Source organism: Schistocerca gregaria, chromosome 1 (assembly GCF_023897955.1).
Source record: "Schistocerca gregaria isolate iqSchGreg1 chromosome 1, iqSchGreg1.2, whole genome shotgun sequence".
NCBI lineage: Eukaryota > Metazoa > Arthropoda > Insecta > Orthoptera > Acrididae > Schistocerca > Schistocerca gregaria.
In genome coordinates this window covers 1096050744-1096069610 of record NC_064920.1, presented here as the reverse complement: position 1 = coordinate 1096069610, position 18867 = coordinate 1096050744, and the positions used below count along the sequence as shown (strand labels likewise).

The 18867-nt window shown below is 36.1% G+C and overlaps 1 protein-coding gene across 2 annotated transcripts in view; it reads left to right on the top strand.

The window, feature by feature from the left end:
• Positions 1 to 6216, top strand: part of LOC126282200 (tubby-related protein 4) — a 1357172-nt gene extending 1350956 nt beyond the window's left edge. For both annotated transcript variants that reach the window (XM_049981737.1, XM_049981746.1), the window contains one exon: positions 1438 to 6216. The gene's annotated coding sequence lies outside the window, so the exon portion shown is untranslated. The remainder of the gene's footprint in view (positions 1 to 1437) is intronic.
• Positions 6217 to 18867: the final 12651 nt, after the last annotated feature.

Below are 18867 nucleotides of genomic sequence, written 5' to 3'. Positions count from 1 at the left end.
CCTTGGGAAAAATTACGGCTGTAGTTTCCCCTTGCTTTCAGCCTTTTGCAGTACCAGCACAGCAAGGCCGTTTTGATTAGGGTTACAAGACCAGATCAGTCAATCATCCAGACTGTTGCCCCTGCAACTACTGAAAAGGCTGCTGCCCCTCTTCAGGTACCACATGTTTGTCTGGCCTCTCAACAGATACCCCTCCATTGTGGTTGCACCTATGGTACGGCCATCTGTATTGCTGAGGCACGCAAGCCTCCCCACCAACAGCAAGGTCCATAGTTCATGGGGGGAGGGGGGTGGGGGGGAGAAACTTACAACATTTATTTCTTAAACCTAATATCTCATCAACTTACTCTGACATAATTTTAGTCTTATTATCTGTGTTGTGAAATTTAATGTCTTAATCTTCATCTCCACATGTAGATCAGAGCCAGTTTTCTGTTTCAGAACCCATTTGCACTGTTGTAATAGCACATGGTCTTACGTTTTAAACATGTAAAACCTTTAACAGATCACCTCTTGCAATAGCGTTGATTTGAAACTTCTACTTTTTCCATTATGCAATAGTTTTTGTGAGACAATGTTGGTGCAGATGACGTTAATGCTCCAGATGGTATCTTATTGGTGGGATCATAAATTTTTGTCTTACTCTTTTCACTTATTTTTGTGATAATATCACACAGGATGTATTTTCCTTGATTATAAATGTCCAATTTTGCAGATGATGTACAGTTTTCTTCTTTGTTACACATTATATCTGTGAAACACTGGACAACACAGCTAATATATGGGACCATCTGAAATGAGTCATTGTTGTCACAAGCAAAATTGCTTTTAATTTATGTACACTTAGAATGGTAAGTGCCTATAATTTTGGAACAGATTACAAGATGATTCTCTGGTTTTGGCACCATAAATAATTCTGACAGCTTTGTCCTGTTTATCGATTATCTTGTAAAGGGTAAAACAATAGCTAGCGAATAAGCACTAACTTGGTGAAAAATAAATGACAAGGTCTGGATGTTAGTGTAGTAGTGGTTTGAAACAATCACTGAGTACTAATATTGGCTTTCATTTTAAGGAAGATCTTGACATGCAACCATTTTAAGTGTGTAACCACTCCTTTGATTTAATACCTTTTTCATTATTCCTCATCCTGGAAAGTTCTCATTTACGGTGTGTGTGTGTGTGTGTGTGTGTGTGTGTGTGTGTGTGTGTGTGTGTGTGTGTGTGGGGAGGAGGAGGGGGGGGGATGAATGACTAGAAACACATACAATAAATTTCATATATTCAGTATCATCTGATATCACCATACTCGATATAATCCATAACATAATCTCAAATTTTTAAGACAACTGTAACAACAGCAACATAATACCACTGTAATTTTGTTTCCAATTAAAAATAATCATTAAAGTAATGCAGTTATTTTGTTTGTTGCAGGCTGTATCAGCACAACGGTAGCAGTGTATGATGTGGGGCTGAAAGTCCACCCAGTTTTTTAAGAAAAAAAACTGCCAATGTTTGTTTTCAGATATTTAATCAGAGATAATATTTTAAATATGGTGCCAGCTTTTTATTCAGAAGACAGTAACTTTTAACTGCACTTATTTATTGATTATGCCTTAAAGGCATCTTATTCATTTCTGAAATGTCACATGAGAATCTGGGCCTATGTAATAAGTATAATTTGAAACTAAAAACACTTGCTGTATCGTCCAAATAATTTCATACATGCTAGGGAAGCTAGAAAGGCCACTGCTATAATACTGGTGTGTTATCATTCAGAAACTAGTTGTAATTTAATGATGAAATTTTATATGGAAGTGCTACTAAACTTTTATTTTTTATTGGTTATACAAATTGTGCAATGGTATCAATTGTAAATGAGTGTCTTTGACTCCTAACGAATGTTATAGTGTTATCTAGTCAATTTTACATTGAAGCTGTTGGTCCATGAAACTATAACTGAATGTGTATCATTAAATATGTAGATCTGGTTCGTAGTGAGTGATATAATATTGTGTAAGAAAGAATTGCTTTATAGATATCACTGGTGTTACAGAATGATTATCTTTGTTATGTCTTATTACGATGTGCAGTAAATCTACTCTGAAAGAAAAGTTTAATTTCCTCACCTTAGAAGTAAATATTTCTTTGTAAAAGTTCATCTAACATTTTCCCTATCGTATTATGTCACATAATTAGTGTGAGTTTTATAAAAAAGGGTTCACATGCTACAAATGTATTTATCACAGGCCTCAATTGTTGTGTTAGCTTTGTATTGGATCTGGTTTTTTCACTATCTGCCTAGAATATATACTTATGACTCAGATCCAGTAAATAACTTTAAAAAAAATCTGTGGAGGAACTCAGAAAGTATTCTTTAAACATTGATAAACAAGAAGTTCTGTCCAGGCATCTACTTCAGTTCACATTCTTGCACAGTGATAAAAAGTAAAACAATCCTGTAATTCGAATTTTATTATTTTTATAAATGAATGAGTTAAAAACACAATATTGATATACAACAATTACATACCACAATCTAAAATTTCTCTCTCCTTTACAAGTGCGTCAAATGGATGTTTACATAACTCATTCCACATGATATATCTGGAACTGATGAAGCATAATTTGTTTTACAATGTCACCACTTTTCCTGTCTCCTTGTTATTATCTTGTTGCTTAACATGATTTAAACATTCCATCTGTAATAGTGATGTATTCTCCTTCAGTAAAGCTTTGGATGGACTATCTGTTGAAAGTGTAAGGTTTGGATATTACAGAAACACAAAGGAAATTATTAACAACTAGTAGAAGAAATAAGATAATGCAATATCATCACAAGACCAAAGAATAAATGTAGCATAAGTATTGTTTTAGTAAAGCTTTTGATTGTTAAAAATAGACATCATATTTGTCTATATAGTAGGGTCATATTTTTACTAAATAGTAATGTCTAATGCTTTCAACCATTTTTATTCAGAAGAATATAGAAAACGAGAATGTAAGACTGGCTGGAAGAGGCTTGTAATAACTGTATATGTCAGGAAGAAATGTACAGTTGCCAGATACAAGTATCTGAAAATAGCTGTGAAAGGAAGGTTAAAATTTTAGCTTTGTGACGTACATAGGAAAGGATTAACAACAGAGAAGACTGCACATGTTCTAAACCATAGAATCAGTATTTGTGCAGCTTAAAAACTTAAGTAATTTTATGTAAATAATAATGAATCATTACAAAATAAAAACAGAAGGTGTTACATATAATCATGGTGTAACTATATAAAAGGAGCAAATTATGAATGTTTAAGCCTGATGTGTAAACAAAAAAGAGCATATGGCAGTCTTGCACTTCTTGACCAAAAAATGAACATAAGATCTTTTTAGGTTATCAATCTCAGTCTAATTTTGAGTTGACTGCAAGGTTTTACAGCAGTTTTATAGAAAGCTGAAAACTATTTGTCGCTATGGAATATGTGTAGGTAGCAAAACTAGTTGATGCATGAGAATATTATTCTTCATAGTACTTCTTTTCACACCCTTAAAATTGATGACCTATGATTTATCATTCATCTTTGCCTTGACAAAAGTGGTTTGTCTGTTAGTTAAAGTTATAAAACTTGTATGTTCATTTAGACTCATTCTGTAACAACAAGAATCACATTGTCATTGTTTTGTGAACAGAAGCCTCTTAATGAACATATCTTCTGCCACAAGTGTTTGATAATCACTATAATCGACACCGTATCAATTTTTTTTTTAATCTTAAAATTTGTGCCAGCTAATAATTATTACCTTGACTGTATTTAATGTTGGTCTACACAGCAATTAAGTATGCAATGGGCAGTGAAACCTGATTGAAGGAAAGTATGAAAAGGGTTAGACACTAAATGTTATCAAAAACCAAATACACATTCTTGATGAAAAAGGAAGAAGCTTAAGAGGATAATAAAAAAAGGAAAACTGTGGAATGAATGAGTTCTCAAAATTGCCGCTTATGATTAAGTGATGCATGAGTATAAGATCATAACAAGAAACAAAAATAAGGGTACAGATACACGTAACAGCACAGAAAATTGTATGAACTTTTGAAATTTCACTCTTTTTCTAGTTTACATACCTATCTTTCTTTCTCTCTCTCTCTCTCTCTCTCTCTCTCTCTCTCTCTCTCTCTGTGTGTGTGTGTGTGTGTGTGTGTGTGTGTGTGTGTGTGTGTGTGTGTGTGTGTGTGTGTGTGTGTGTGTGTGTTTTTGTGTGTTTGGGGGGATGGGGGAAGAGAGGGGGGGGGGAGGGGTCTGAAATGCAGTGAAACATAAAAATGCTAGTGCAGCCTTCCTCATTTTCATTTGTTGTTTCCATTGTGGAAGCTGTGATACACTACACTTTTGTGGAATGAAAATATTCCAGGCCAGTAAAATTTTAATAGTTCATGTAAGTCTCATTCATCATTGTCTGTCCACATACTGGCTCTTTCTTTAACTGCTTAATGCAATTTAAGCTGTCCAGTAGAATTTCTTTGCATTTATTTGTATTTAACTGTATCAACGCATTTACCAGACATTGTTGAGCTCATCTCCCAATAAACAAATAAATCATAACTCGTACTTTTATACCATCTTAAGTTACTTGTTGCAATGACAAAATACATTTAAATTATTCTTGTCAGGTAAAGAAAATAGTCATGTATACAGGAGAAATGTTAATAGGTGTGTATGATGCTGACCAGAAATGTATTTCAAAAAGGTGTTAACACATATGAAAAATCAATCTTTATCAAAGTTAAGAAAACTATTTTCCACATTTTGTAACAATTTTGTTAATTATTACCTTTAATGATTTTATGAAACTTGTTAGACTGTTATAAGTTTTTACACTCAAGTGTCTTTAGCATTATAATTCTGGTGCTATGATTGTTTTCATTGTTGATGCACCTGAGGTTTTTTGTAATTTTCCTTGTTTAAACTGTTAACTAAAATGATGTATGTTAATAAGAACTTTCTCCAAACCTTTCATGGTTCTCTTATCACTTCATCAGAAAATGTTGATAAGTATTTGCAGTGCAGTATGTCAAAACTCATGTCAAGTTATATTTGGGTGAAATTATGTCATAATCAGTCAGTTCTGCAACCAAATCACAACTACAAAAAAGAAATTTTGATTCAGGCTTCCGTTTATCATGAATCAAAACGACCTCCCTGAAATATACCCAAGTTACACAGTATCAACGTAGATAAATATAAAAATATTTCACAAATGTATCTTCCACTGTCCGCAGCTCGTGGTCTCGCAGTAGTGTTCTTGCTTCCCGAGCGTGAGATCTGGGTTTGATTCCCTGTGGGGTCAGGGATTTTCACCTGCCCTGAGATGACTGGGTGTTGTTGTCTCATGTTTGTCATCATCATTCATCCCCAACAGTCGGAGGAACACAACAGCAAACCACCTCCATTAGGACCTTGCCTAGTACGACAGTGCGGGTATCCCGCATCATTCCCCTACTCTTAGAACATAGTAGTCTAATTTATGCAGCATTAAGTCATGCCAGTTTTCTTAGCAACAAAGTATAATACAGGAAACAATAGTATGAATTGATGCAGTAATTCTCAGTAGTGGTTTCATTCCCAAACTCCTTTCAGAATGTCTGCAGCCACATCTTGTGATTAAAGCCCTTTGTTGCAAATTCCAACATTTCACTTTATACTATACTCATTTTCTTCAACATATTATGTAAATGAATGAACAAGTGATCAGTTAAGTAAAGTTAAGTGGCATCCAAATACAGACTGTCTGTAAAGTAACAAGAAAGTTTATTTACTATTTAACATATGTCATAACTCTTTTTTTCTAAAAAAATACTATTTTTTATGAAACTCCAAGAATATATAAATGTATCTCTGACACCTACACAGCGCTGTCCATTTTCTTTGTAGATGTTGTATGCATAGCATCTACCATTCTTAAAATACAATTCACTTTATCATTTTCTTCCTGCGGACATCACATTTCTTTTGCATAATTTCCACATAAATTGCCTAAATACAATCACACATGAAAACACACCCAGAAAGACATTTAGTACTCAGAACATTCTTTTGAACACTAAGTAAGAAGAATCAGAAATGTCTGCAGAGATACATGACTGCCAAAATTTCTTCACAGTGGACACTTAGAATTGAAATAAATCCTAATACAATTGGCGGAAAAGATACATAAGCTTACCTCTTGAAGGTCAAGCTTGATATATATATATATATATATATATATATATATATATATATATAGAAAGAAACTTCCACATGGGAAAAATATATTAAAAACAAAGATTCCAAGACTTACCAAGAGGGAAAGCGCCGGCAGACAGGCACACGAACAAAACACACAAACACACACACAGAATTACCAGCTTTCGCAACTGATGGTTTCTTCTTCAGGAAGGAGAGGGAAAGACGAAAGGATGTGGGTTTTAAGGGAGAGGGTAAGGAGTCATTCCAATCCCGGGAGCGGAAAGACTTCCCTTAGGGGAAAAAAAGGACAGGTGTACACTCGCGCACACACACACACACACACACACACACACACACACACACACACACACACACACACACACACACACATATCCATCCGCACATACACAGACACAAGCAGACATATTTAAAGGCCTTTAAATATGTCTGCTTGTGTCTGTGTATGTGCGGATGGATATATGTGTGTGTGTGTGTGTGTGTGTGTGTGTGTGTGTGTGTGTGTGTGTGTGTGCGCGAGTGTACACCTGTCCTTTTTTTCCCCTAAGGGAAGTCTTTCCGCTCCCGGGATTGGAATGACTCCTTACCCTCTCCCCTAAAACCCACATCCTTTCGTCTTTCCCTCTCCTTCCTGAAGAAGCAACCATCAGTTGCGAAAGCTAGTAATTCTGTGTGTGTGTTTGTGTGTTTTGTTCATGTGCCTGTCTGCCGGCACTTTCCCGCTTGGTAAGTCTTGGAATCTTTGTTTTTAATATATATATATATATATATATATATATATATATATATATATATATATATATATATATATATTGGATACAATGAGCCATTATCAGTCTTTCCCAAAACTGCATTGAAAACTGAAGATTATACTAACTACTGTATTATTTTTCTTGTTATTCTAAAAATGTTCTCAGATCTTCCACTGGCTGTTATTACTGCTTTCCAGTTACAGACACAACGTTAATGACACCATCTTTGAACTACGTGTACTTTAAATTCAGTTTTTGCAATGTTGTACAGATCTGCTACTAAGCTATTATGTTCTCTCTGTGATAGTGAGCCCACAACTTCTTCATTTGACTGATCATTACTTTGCAAGTGAAACATTATGAACCACCATAACAGTAATAACTGATTTTGTACATGTTATTGATAACTTTAGTATTTGGTGCTCATAGCTCTTTGTTGTGTTGACATTGTGCATGTATGTTTTTGTTATATGGAGTGTTGAACATGTGTTTTTGTATATAGCAATAAAAGGTGACAGGTGTTTTTGTTGGTGTATAGAGTTACTGAATACCTTTTTATTACCGTTAACAATAGCTACATCACTTGCCAGTCATGACTAGGCAAATAGTGTAAATGTTTCAAAGCTAAGATTATACAAGTATTACAACAAATCATCTCAAGTATGGTATAATACTGAATAACATGTGGAGAGAGAATTTTTTATACAAAAATGTAGCAAAAAGGGAGGGAGGTAGGTTAATATTTTGTAACATCTGAGACGTTGCCTTTTTTGTAGAGGGGTTTTACAATAGCATAGCTCAGCTTGTCAGGCAAGATACATTGTTTGAGAGAGGCATTGAGTATATGAGCTAGGACTTTAATGAACTGATTGTAGCCAACTTGTAGTAGTTTGCTGGAAATATTGTCAACACCAGTTGAATTTCTACTTTTTAAAGGAATTATGGTTCTTCTTACTTCCTGTACTGTTATAAGAGCTAAACCGAAAGAATTTCAGAAACAATCTTTCAGTAGCTTTATGTCCTTTTCTAAGGAGCTGTTGCGTCCACTTTTATCAGCAACACTTAAAAAGTGCTCATTAAAATATTTTGGCAAAATCTCTTGATTTTGTACTTGTCTGTCTCCATTTTGGAGAACAGTGTTTTGTGTTGTACTGGGGAAATTTCCATCAGTCTCCCTCCTTATCACTTTGTATATAATTTAGGTACAGAATGACTTCCCAACGCAACTTCTGTATGGTGTTTTTTGTCAGTCTAGCAGCATGTGAGTAGGTATTATCATGGAGGAGCATCACTTCATGCAGCCTTTGTAGTCATCATTCTTTGATTGCGACTACAAGATGTCAAATTGTTGGCAGTAAATGTCAGCAGTGATGGTTAAACTTTGGAGAAGCAATTCATAGCACACCACAATTAAAACTTAACTCATTAAAGTAACTGAATACATCAAAAAATTGCATCTTTTTAACAGTTTCTTCTACTACTACAAGACTCAGGCCGAATTATTTGTTTAAATGAGTAAATTAACAGATATCATTATGCAAACAATACTTTTGACAAAACTGTTAATTACTTTGGAATTAATTAAGGGCTGGCTTTGCTAACATGTTTTCAAATAGATTCTTTAAGAATACCATTGGTGGTTCTTCCACATGTTTATAATTATTACAGAATGTATATTTGTCTCTAAGTTGACAATAGAATTTAAGTTACAAAACAATTACTGATTTCACCCAATAACAAAAGATACTAACTAGGCATAACCAAAATAAATTAGAAAATCATTTACATACATAAAAATAAGAACAAAATTAGATCTGGTGTTATATTCTTTAAAACTGAGGGCCAGCCTTTCTCTCTTATGAAAATGTAGATTATACTCACATATGTTAATGGTAATTAGTTAAAAGTGAAAAATGAATTTTAAGGAGGCAGATGGCAAAACAAGAGGGAAAGTAAAATATCCCAGCTTGCTTCGTCACAAGTAGGAGAAAAAAGAAAGATAAATAATTATAGCATTTATGCAGCTAATGCTGGAATCAGAGTAAAGATAAATAATTATAGCATTTATGCAGCTAATGCTGGAATCAGAGTACTAACTTTTGCCCTCATTTAGTTTCAGAATAATTAGCATTGTTATCCAAAACATAGTTAGTGAAGTAGAGACACATATTCTGGCAAACGAGATTCTGTAATTCAATGGTGATAATGCTTTCCCTGAAAGTCCTCATTCAGACAGATCTCATTCCACTAATCAGTTATTCGGAAACAGAAATATTGAACTGTAACTTGTACAAAGACAGTAGACAACATAACTGAAAGTAGTTGTAATGTTATAAAAGAGAGTTGCTGGAAGCCAGTTTAGTCAGTCTGCTTGAGGTTAAGATATGAGCAAAATCTTTGTCCAAAATTACTACAGAATGTATGCAGATGAAGTGGCACAGATTACAGCTTATACAAAGTACTGAGTTTTATCTGAATTTTGCATCCAGGAAATTCATGGATTTTTAATGATGTACTGTGAACTTGCAGTTAATCTCAGAATTGTGTCAAACTTCAAAAATGCAGTCTGAAAACTGTGACAATAGTATGTTATTTCCAAATAATATTTACTGTGCACATAGTTTTCCTTTTGATGTCATGTCTGTTGGGAAGGATAGTGTAGTTAGCGAATTTGTTAGTGAGTTACTTGCCACATTTTAGTTATTGTGAATCAGGACCCACATGTTGAGTTATTGCACTTAAACAATCATCATCATTATAGGACATAGGTCAAGTGTAGTATGTGGCTTATACTTTATCTGCACTTAAATTACAGTGAATGACACTGGATCTGGCCATAAACAGTAGATTATTTAATATCAAAGTGCAATTAATGTGTTTTGGACTGTAAACCTGGTATGAACAATATTGTTTGAAATAGCCTGCTTTTGCCAATTTTTTCAGCCAGATTTGATAGAGGCCTAACTACCAGAGGCATATTAGCTCAGGTAAACAGTATAATGTTACAAGCTCTCTAATTTTTTAGGTTCTCGTGTGTCAGTTTCTCCAACACATTCAGTGCCCAACCTCTTCTCACGGGCTTTACAACGAAACTTAATTCGGTCTTTTGAACACTTCACAGCATGAACTTCACCATTACTGAGGCCTAAACCATCACTGTGGAAGGATTTTGCAGACCACAATCCACATATTAAAATTGTTGTTTGCATGCTCTTTTAGGTTTTACACCTGATGTACTCCATCACTCACCAATATATTGATAGCGGTGCTGTTAAAAACTATTCAGAATATCTATTTTGTGTTCTCTGTTGATTATGGAAAATCATTTGGAGAATTAGTGCCACTGTAGACTGTGCCCAGTAGTTGGAAGAAAGCACAGATCACACCCATCTACAAGAAGGGTAGCAGAAGTGATTCACAAATACCATGTCTTTTGCAAATGTCATACATAGGTTGAGTAGATTACTACAGATAGCATTTACATACAGTAATGGTACATACATTTGTCTCAGTATTCTAATTATATTACATGTTACAAGAGAGGACAAGTAGATTAGAAGTCACTGAGTGAATATAAACATTTATTTACCAAGAAGGCTTTTAAATTCCTTTGGAACAGCTTTGGTTCACAAGTTTTGAGGTTGTTGAACCATATCTGCCCATTAATATAAGGATTATTGTCATTTATTTTTAATTTTGTGTATCACTGCACTTATTTAGTTTGTTTTTACTATTCAGAAAAAATATAATAAATTTATACAAATACAAGGAATATGCTGTTAGATATTTATGTTGGACAAAAGTTTCAATACAAGACTCTCTGAACTTAAGTCCATGCATTAACCTAATGGCTCTTTTCTGTAACACAAATATTCTGTTCAGGTGCAGGTCTGCAGCACAACCCCACAGTTCAATACCATAATTAAGAAATGGATAAACTGTTCCATAGTAAATAAGTTTTAGTGTTTGGATTGGCAATATTTATGCCAACTGACTCATAAGATACAGGCTACTCACACACAGAAGTAATGCAGTTTAGCCAATGAAGATTTTTGTCTAGGGACACACCAAGAAATTTAATATTATCTGTTTCCGCTGATGTAATACCACAAATATTGTTTATTTCAGCTTCATGTTAGTAGCTGAGATTTATTGATGTTGGTGTTTAGGCCATGATGCAGAATATAGGTGGTTACTTCCAATACACCCTTAGTTGCAACTGAGTGTACTGTCTCCAAGTCATTTTTATAAAATAAGAGGGAAGTATCATCAGCATAGGTTACTAGACATGAGTTGAAGGGTTGTGTCAAAGACAAGACAATGACAAGAAGAGAAATGGACCAAGGATTGATCCCTCTGGAACCCCCTGGATTTACTGTTTGTGTCAACCAAAAAAAAGTACAAGACTTATATGTATCATGGAATAATAACACTGAATTTGAGCAGAGCTCAACTCATTCAAAATTATCCTGGGGCAGACATACAGAAAAAGTGGGAAGTAACAGCAGCAAAAGAATATTTGCTCTAAGGAAGCTTTGACTTTGTCTGAATGTGCCAGTACCTAAAGTGGTATACTTTGCTTTAACACATAGTCACATTTCCTACGGCACAATACTGTGGGGACATCAAAGCAAGGGAGCTAATGTCTTCAAACTACAAAAGATGGCAATAAGACTGATATGTAGCTTGGCACCCAGAGCACACTGTAGGCCAAGCTTTAAAAAATTACAGATCATGACTCTACCATCAATATTTATACTACAGTGTGTAATTCATATTAAGGAAAACTAATCCAGTTTTCAACAGCATGACATGTGAAATAATTATAACACAAGAAACATGCATAGTTTCTTTCCAATGTAACAATAAAAAATGCACAAAAGTGCTTCCTATACAAGCCCATAAATTTTTTTAATGCCATACGCTATTGGACACTTTCATTGCATGGTTCATCCTGACATATTTCAGAGTATGCTGGCTTAAGGCAAGTAAAGCTGTGAGAGCGGGGCATGAGTTGTGCTTGGGTAGCTCAGTTGGTAGAGCACTTGCCTGCAAAAGGCAAAGGTCCCGAGTTCAAGTCTCGGTCCGGCACACAGTTTTAATCTGCCAGGAAGTTTCGTATCAGCACACACTCCCCTGCAGAGTGAAAATCTCATTCTGGAAATATCCCCCAGGCTGTGGCTAAGCAATGTCTCCGCAATATCCTTTCTTCCAGGAGTGTTAGTTCTGCAAGGTTCGCAGGAGATCTTCTGTGAAGTTTGTAAAGTAGGTGACGAGATACTGGTGGAAGTAAAGCTGTGAGGGCGGGGCGTGAGCCATGCTTGAGTAGCTCAGTTGGTAGAGCATTTGCCCGCGAAAGGCAAAGGTGCCAAGTTCGAGTCTCGGTCCGGCACACAGTTTTAATCTGCCAGGAAGTTTTATATCAGCGTACACTCTTCTGCAGAGTGAAAATCTCATTCTAATAATTTGAGGAATGCCAAATCTGGAGAACCAAGTAGAGATCAAGGTGCAGACACTGCTGAAATATCTGGTACCTGGTCAGCCTTCAGCCACCTAAGTTACCATGGCAACTACAAAATCAAAGCGTTCTGAAGATGGAAGAGGACCTACAGTACCCAAATTCAACTGTGGGAATCTCCCTTCAGGAGAGGGGAAGACATCCATCAGAGCAAAGTTGTGGCTAGAGATTTTACAATCTTGACATCATGTGCAACACTGAGCCCATTTATGGCCAGCTTTCTGTGTTCTTGGCGAACCAACACTGGCTGATACTAACTTAGTGATAGGTCTTACCCCCAGATATGCTAGGTTGTGAAAAGTGTTGAACACTGGGTGTCACCACTTTGCTGTGATAAATGAATGTAACTTTTTTCCTGACGTGTCACACCAAAGCCCTTGTCTTGTGCTGTGCAGTGGCAGGTGCTCAAGGCATAGAGCGGTCGATGCAGGATCGGCTCAACACTGCTGAAGGAAGCTGACTGTATCTTGTTCTGCTGCTACATCAGCCCACATAATGACAGAAAATGCCCCACAGTTGCTTGACGAGCAGTCAGCTATGACATCCAGCCCTGTGATAAGTTGTATGTCTGCTTGGGAAATCTGATGTGGTGAGATGAAATCAGTAACTTGTTGAAATATGGAAGTCAGAGGTTTACGATCTGTGAAAGCTGTAAATGTCTGTCCCTCTAGGAATGACCAGAGATGGTTGACAGCTAGATATATGGCCAGGAGCACCTTGCCACACACACTCCATTGTTTTTGCTGTTCTGACAAGTTTTTGGAAGAAAAAGCCAGAGGTTGCCATTTCACTGTTATGTACTGTTGTAACACCAGTGCGGTCTGACTTGCATCAACCCACAAGATGATCAGTGCATTCTGAACAGGATGTGCCAACAATGAAGCATTTGCCAATGCAGTTTTTAGGTCACTATATACAAATGTAGCCTCAGGAGTCGATGAAACCCTCTTGCTCCCATTTGTGTTTTTACCAGTGAGCAGTTTGTTAAGAGGCTCCTGCAGCTCTGCCAAATGTCGTAACTGCCTTATGTAATAACACAAGACGTATCAAAAACAATAATCTGATTTTAAAAAATCGTAACTATTATGTTATTTGAGATGTGTGTGTGTGAACAACGTACTTTGAGCTTTACACGGTTCCCACTATATAATAGCACTGGCATCTGGAACTGTGAGAATTTTTAAATCAAAGGATTATTGAACAGTGGATCAGTCACAGTGGACCAAATGATTCACCTGGTTTCCAAGGCCACTGGACCTGACTGTGTGTGATTATGGATGTCAAATTAAACACATTTCAGCTGCCAATTTTCAACCTTATTTTATTAAGCAACCAGTTTTATCTAACTGTCGGCAGGTGATGTTTGAAGTGGTCACTGTAGCACGTAGATATCTACTAATAACAGTATTGCTGGCCCCTGCTTCAATCACAAGTCAAGTAGATTGTTCCTAAACTTTGATCAGGGGCCTGAATATGGCATAATAAAGTGCTGAAACTGGTTGCCTAATAAAATAAGGTTGAAAATTGATGGCTGAAAGATGTTTAATTTTACATCCTCAATTGAACAGCCAAATCCCATGACCATTGCTAATAAGATGAATGTACAGAGGTATATGATTATTTCTTCTGGGGGTTTATAAAAGACTCTGTATATATGCCTCCATTACCAACAACAATGAATGAACTGAGACATCACAAAACAGCAGCTGTGGAAGCTGTAATTAAAGACATGCTCGCTGCAGTGTGGGAACAATCTGAATACTGCCCTGACGTATGCTGTGCATCTCAAGGGGGCATAATGAACACCTATGAAAAGGTAAGAAAAAAAACTTTTTGAGCTTCCTGTTAATCAAAAAACAAAATTTATTGTATATGTTTATTAGTTTCAGAAATATAGACATGCTAAATTGGATGATGCTTTTTTATACATACTGTATAACATCCCCAGGAAATGTCTAAGGCCTTTAAACAGAAAAGGAGAGGGCATTTTTACAATATCCATCACTTATTCAGGAAGTGGTAAGATACCAGGGTGTGATGTGGTATAGCCTTTTGCAGAAACATATTTATTCTTATTAATCATAAAACCCCAGTACTCTAGTCTTTTGAACAAAGTATACAGATGCCTAGTGTGCTCCTCTTTGTTTTTTGAGAATGCTAACACAGCGTACACATAGCATAATGCAAATGGAAGGCCGTGCAGGACCTCATGCAGAAAACACACTGTCACGTTAGTGCAGCATTTTGCAGCCCAAAGGGCATAGCATGCTCTCAAAAGGACCAAAGGTTGTAGTCATAGCTTTACTTTATTATTATTATTATTATTATTATTATTATTATTATTAGAGCCACAGCACAGCCAACAATACTGAAATAGCAAACCCATTCTAGTATTCCATTAAAGTCAGCTATGAGATGCACTGGGTATCAGTTAGAATAGTGTGGGTGTTTAAACCCCTGTAGTCTCTGCGGATTCTCCACGATCAGTTTTTCTTCTTCATCATTTGCAGTAGGGCCATCTAGTAACTGAAATATGACATAATCAGGAGATGCAGGCAGATCGGCAGATCGGCCAAGGGCATCAATGGCCAGTTGCCAAAACCCAGAGAAAGACAGCTAGGGGCAACAACAGTAGCCACAAATGGATACAGCAGTTTACAAGTCCAATGAATAAACAAAACTGACAGCCTAGACATAGCTAAATTAGCAACCGACAATGATACATATGATGAACACTACAAGAGTGGAGTCGATACATGACTGTCTTCTGAGCCCCTCTGCTGGAGTTGACAGCATTGCTCATAGGTTATAGGGACACCACCTAATGGCTGTCATCTACAACCATGTCTTCTGGCAGCTGTCCAGACTGTCAAACCAGGATATCAGAGACCACCCATGTGCTATGTGATCTTGATGCAGCTCCATCAGTGATAATGTTATTGAATTCCTGTTTTACTGAGGATAATTTATTGGGAGGCAAGTGCTGAGGTCTGAAAGATGCCAGCTACCCTGCCATTGCCCTAATAAAATATTGAATTGAATGATTTCTGTTGCTCCTGGCCAATACTGGATCCATCAGTGCTGCAAACTCAGGCAGCAGTTATTGGCTGAGGTCATTGCCTGAACCACAGCTGGCCTGGGAGAAGGAAGAGGGTGAAGATGCTTGGCCATCATTTGCTGCTGTAGCAGCACAGCTCAGGTGCCACCATTGTTCAATTGTGTAGTACAAATTTTTCTGCGATACGGTACTTTTCCTTCGCAATTTAGTATTTTTCTCTTGTAATTCATGAATGGTTGACCTTTAAGCAGAACACAGTCCCTGTATCTCATACATTTCTGCTTCAGGTACCTTTCAGTTCAATCTTAACCCTGAATGCTTGATTTTTCATGTAAGTAAGTGTCTAGTGTCTTCTTGTGTAATTGTAAATGTTGTGACAAAGCAAGCTAGGATCTATTTACTTCCTCTTTAGTTTTGCCATCTGCTCCTTAAATTCATTTTTTTTTCAATTTTGACTAACTACTGTTAGCATTCATGAGTATAATCTGCATTTTAATAAAAGAGAAAAGTTGGCCCTTAGTCTTAAAAAATATAGTACCAGATCTAGTTTTTTGTTTCGTTTTGTGTATAGCATCAATTTCCTAATTTATTTCAACTATTCCTAGTTAATACCTTTTGTTATAGGGTGAAATCATACTTGTTTCATGACTTAGATTCTGTTGTTGACTTATAAACAAATATAAATTCTGTACTAATTATAAACATTTGTATGAACAACTACTAGGACTCCTAAAGTATTTATTTGACTATATTCAAAAACATATTAGCAAAGCCAGCCCTTAATTAATCCCCAAATAATTAACAGGCTTATCAAAAGTACTGTTTGTATAACTATATCTGTTAATTTCATCACTTAAACAAATAATTCGGCCTATCCTTTGTGGTAGAAGTAACTGTTCAAAAGAAGGAATTTTTCTATATATTCGGTTAATTGCATGAGTTATGTTTTAATTGTAATTTCTGTAACTTAAACATTAAACAATGTATAGTTTCAGTGCCTATTATTGTGAGGATATATAAAGGACCAATTTTTGGTCACAAGATAGTCAATCTACAGCCAATTTTCAGACAAGAAACCTGTATTGGTTAGGTTAGCAACAATGCATCAACTTAACCGTGAAATAAGTGTCTGTCCAATAGTGCCGCATATACCGTATTATTCTGCAAGAGCTATGTGGTTAGGTTTTTACTGCTCATACATGTTGAATGGTAAACTATTGTAGCAGTATGCTGACAGTCGCCTGCAAACTATTAATGAGGATTATTAAAAGTTAACCAATAGTGAACTGGCCATATTAACTGTATAATATTTGGGGGTTGTGAACAGTGGAACTAATGCCATGAGTACAGGAGCAGCCAATCAGCACACAGGTGGATACAACCGACCAGAACAAACAACTCGCCTCACTGAGAGAATTACAACTTGCAGTGGCCGTGCAGACAATGAATCAAGATGACAACCGCAGCAGCTGCAGAAGGAGACGAGTGAATAAAGTTAGAGTAATTCATAGCAATAGCTGTTTTATATTAAGTGATACATAATGAGTGGCCTTTGCGAACAAGGCAGTGTGATGGGGAAAATGGACAACAGGAGAGTGATGCAATTGACAAGAAAACTGCAGAGGTTAAGTTTTAAATGAACAGAAAGACTTAATGGGGATTGGCTCTGTAGATGATAGTGGTTATGTATCAGACATGAATGTAACTTTGAATCATCGGGATGAGAGTCCTATTGTTGATGAAATGATAAAAGCATCATCTACATTATGTGGTGATGGGAGCAAAATGGATGAAAACAGTACTGAAGTTGATGAAATCGTTAAGGCTAAGGGGGAGCAATCTAGTAGCAAAAGTCAGCAAGGACAAAAGTTTACGGCAGACAGAATATTGGAAGAAATGTTAAGGCAAATTATGAGTAGCATGTGTATGAAAGAAGACATTAGTAAGGTGGAAAATAGTATTCATAGGGTGGAAAAGATAACTGATAGCATTATAACTGACATGGTTAGCTTAAAGGATGAACTGAAGAAAGAAATTAAAAAGGAAATTAAGATAGTCAGCTCTTATCTTTTAGAATGAAATAAAAAGGTTGAGGCAGTAGCTAAAGATTGTGATGAAAAGATAAAGAAATTAGCACATAACACTAATGAGAAATGAACATTAATGAGCAGCAAATGTGTAAAAGAGAGAAAGAAGCTTTGTGATGACTATAGTAGGAGGGTGAAGGCTTCTGAAAAACAGTGTAAAGATGAAGTCAAAGCAGCCAGGAACTTTCTGCTGAAAACAGTGTTAAAGTTGAGAACCAAATCAGTAAGATTAAAAATGATTTAGAAATGGAGGTAGAAACCAAGTATGCAATAGTGGTAGAGGAAAAACTGGTAAAAGTAAATAAAAATGTAGTTTCAAAATTGACTGCAATGGAGAAAAGGATAAAAGAGGTACTTCATTTACACTAAGCCTTCTTTCACTGCCATCTACAATATGGCATTCTTCTATGGGATAACTCCCCAGGAACCAAAAAAAATTTCACTTGGTAGAAAAAAGCAATTAGACATCTTTATGGAATCACTGACAACAAGACCTCATGTTGACCTTATTTTAAAGACTTAAAAATTCTCACAGTCCCATATCTTTACATATATTGTTGCCTTTTGAACATAAAAGAAAACTTAAACCACTATGCTATAAGGAAATCTGTTCATCAACACAATGCTTGACAAACAAATATGATTGATATATCCACAACCAGGCTTAAGGAAACTCAATCTAGCTATGAATACATAAACATAAAATTATTTGACACTTTACCCATACAGGGTCAGTTGGTTTCGCTGGATATTTTCAAAACTAAAACCAAAGTGTGTATGAGGGAAAATACTTTCTATAGTATAGAGGAATTTCAGAATTGTTGTAAAGATAATGTAATTTATTTGATAAATTAAGGCTTACTGTTATGCACAGATATGGGTGTAGAGACAGCTATTTTTTACCATGTAATATTTTGTTATGTAAAACATAATGTACAAATAACTGTAATCAAAACTTCCTGCCAGATTAAAACTGTGTGCCGGGCCGAGACTCGAACTCGGGACCTTTGCCTTTCGCGGGCAAGTGCTCTGCCATCTGATGTAGAGCACTTGCCTGTGAAAGGCAAAGGTCCCATCTGATGATAGAGCACTTGCCCGTGAAAGGCAAAGGTCCCATCTGATGGTAGAGCACTTGCCCGTGAAAGGCAAAGGTCCCGAGTCCGAGTCTCAGTGCTGCACAAAGTTTTAATCTGCCAGGAAGTCCCATATCAGT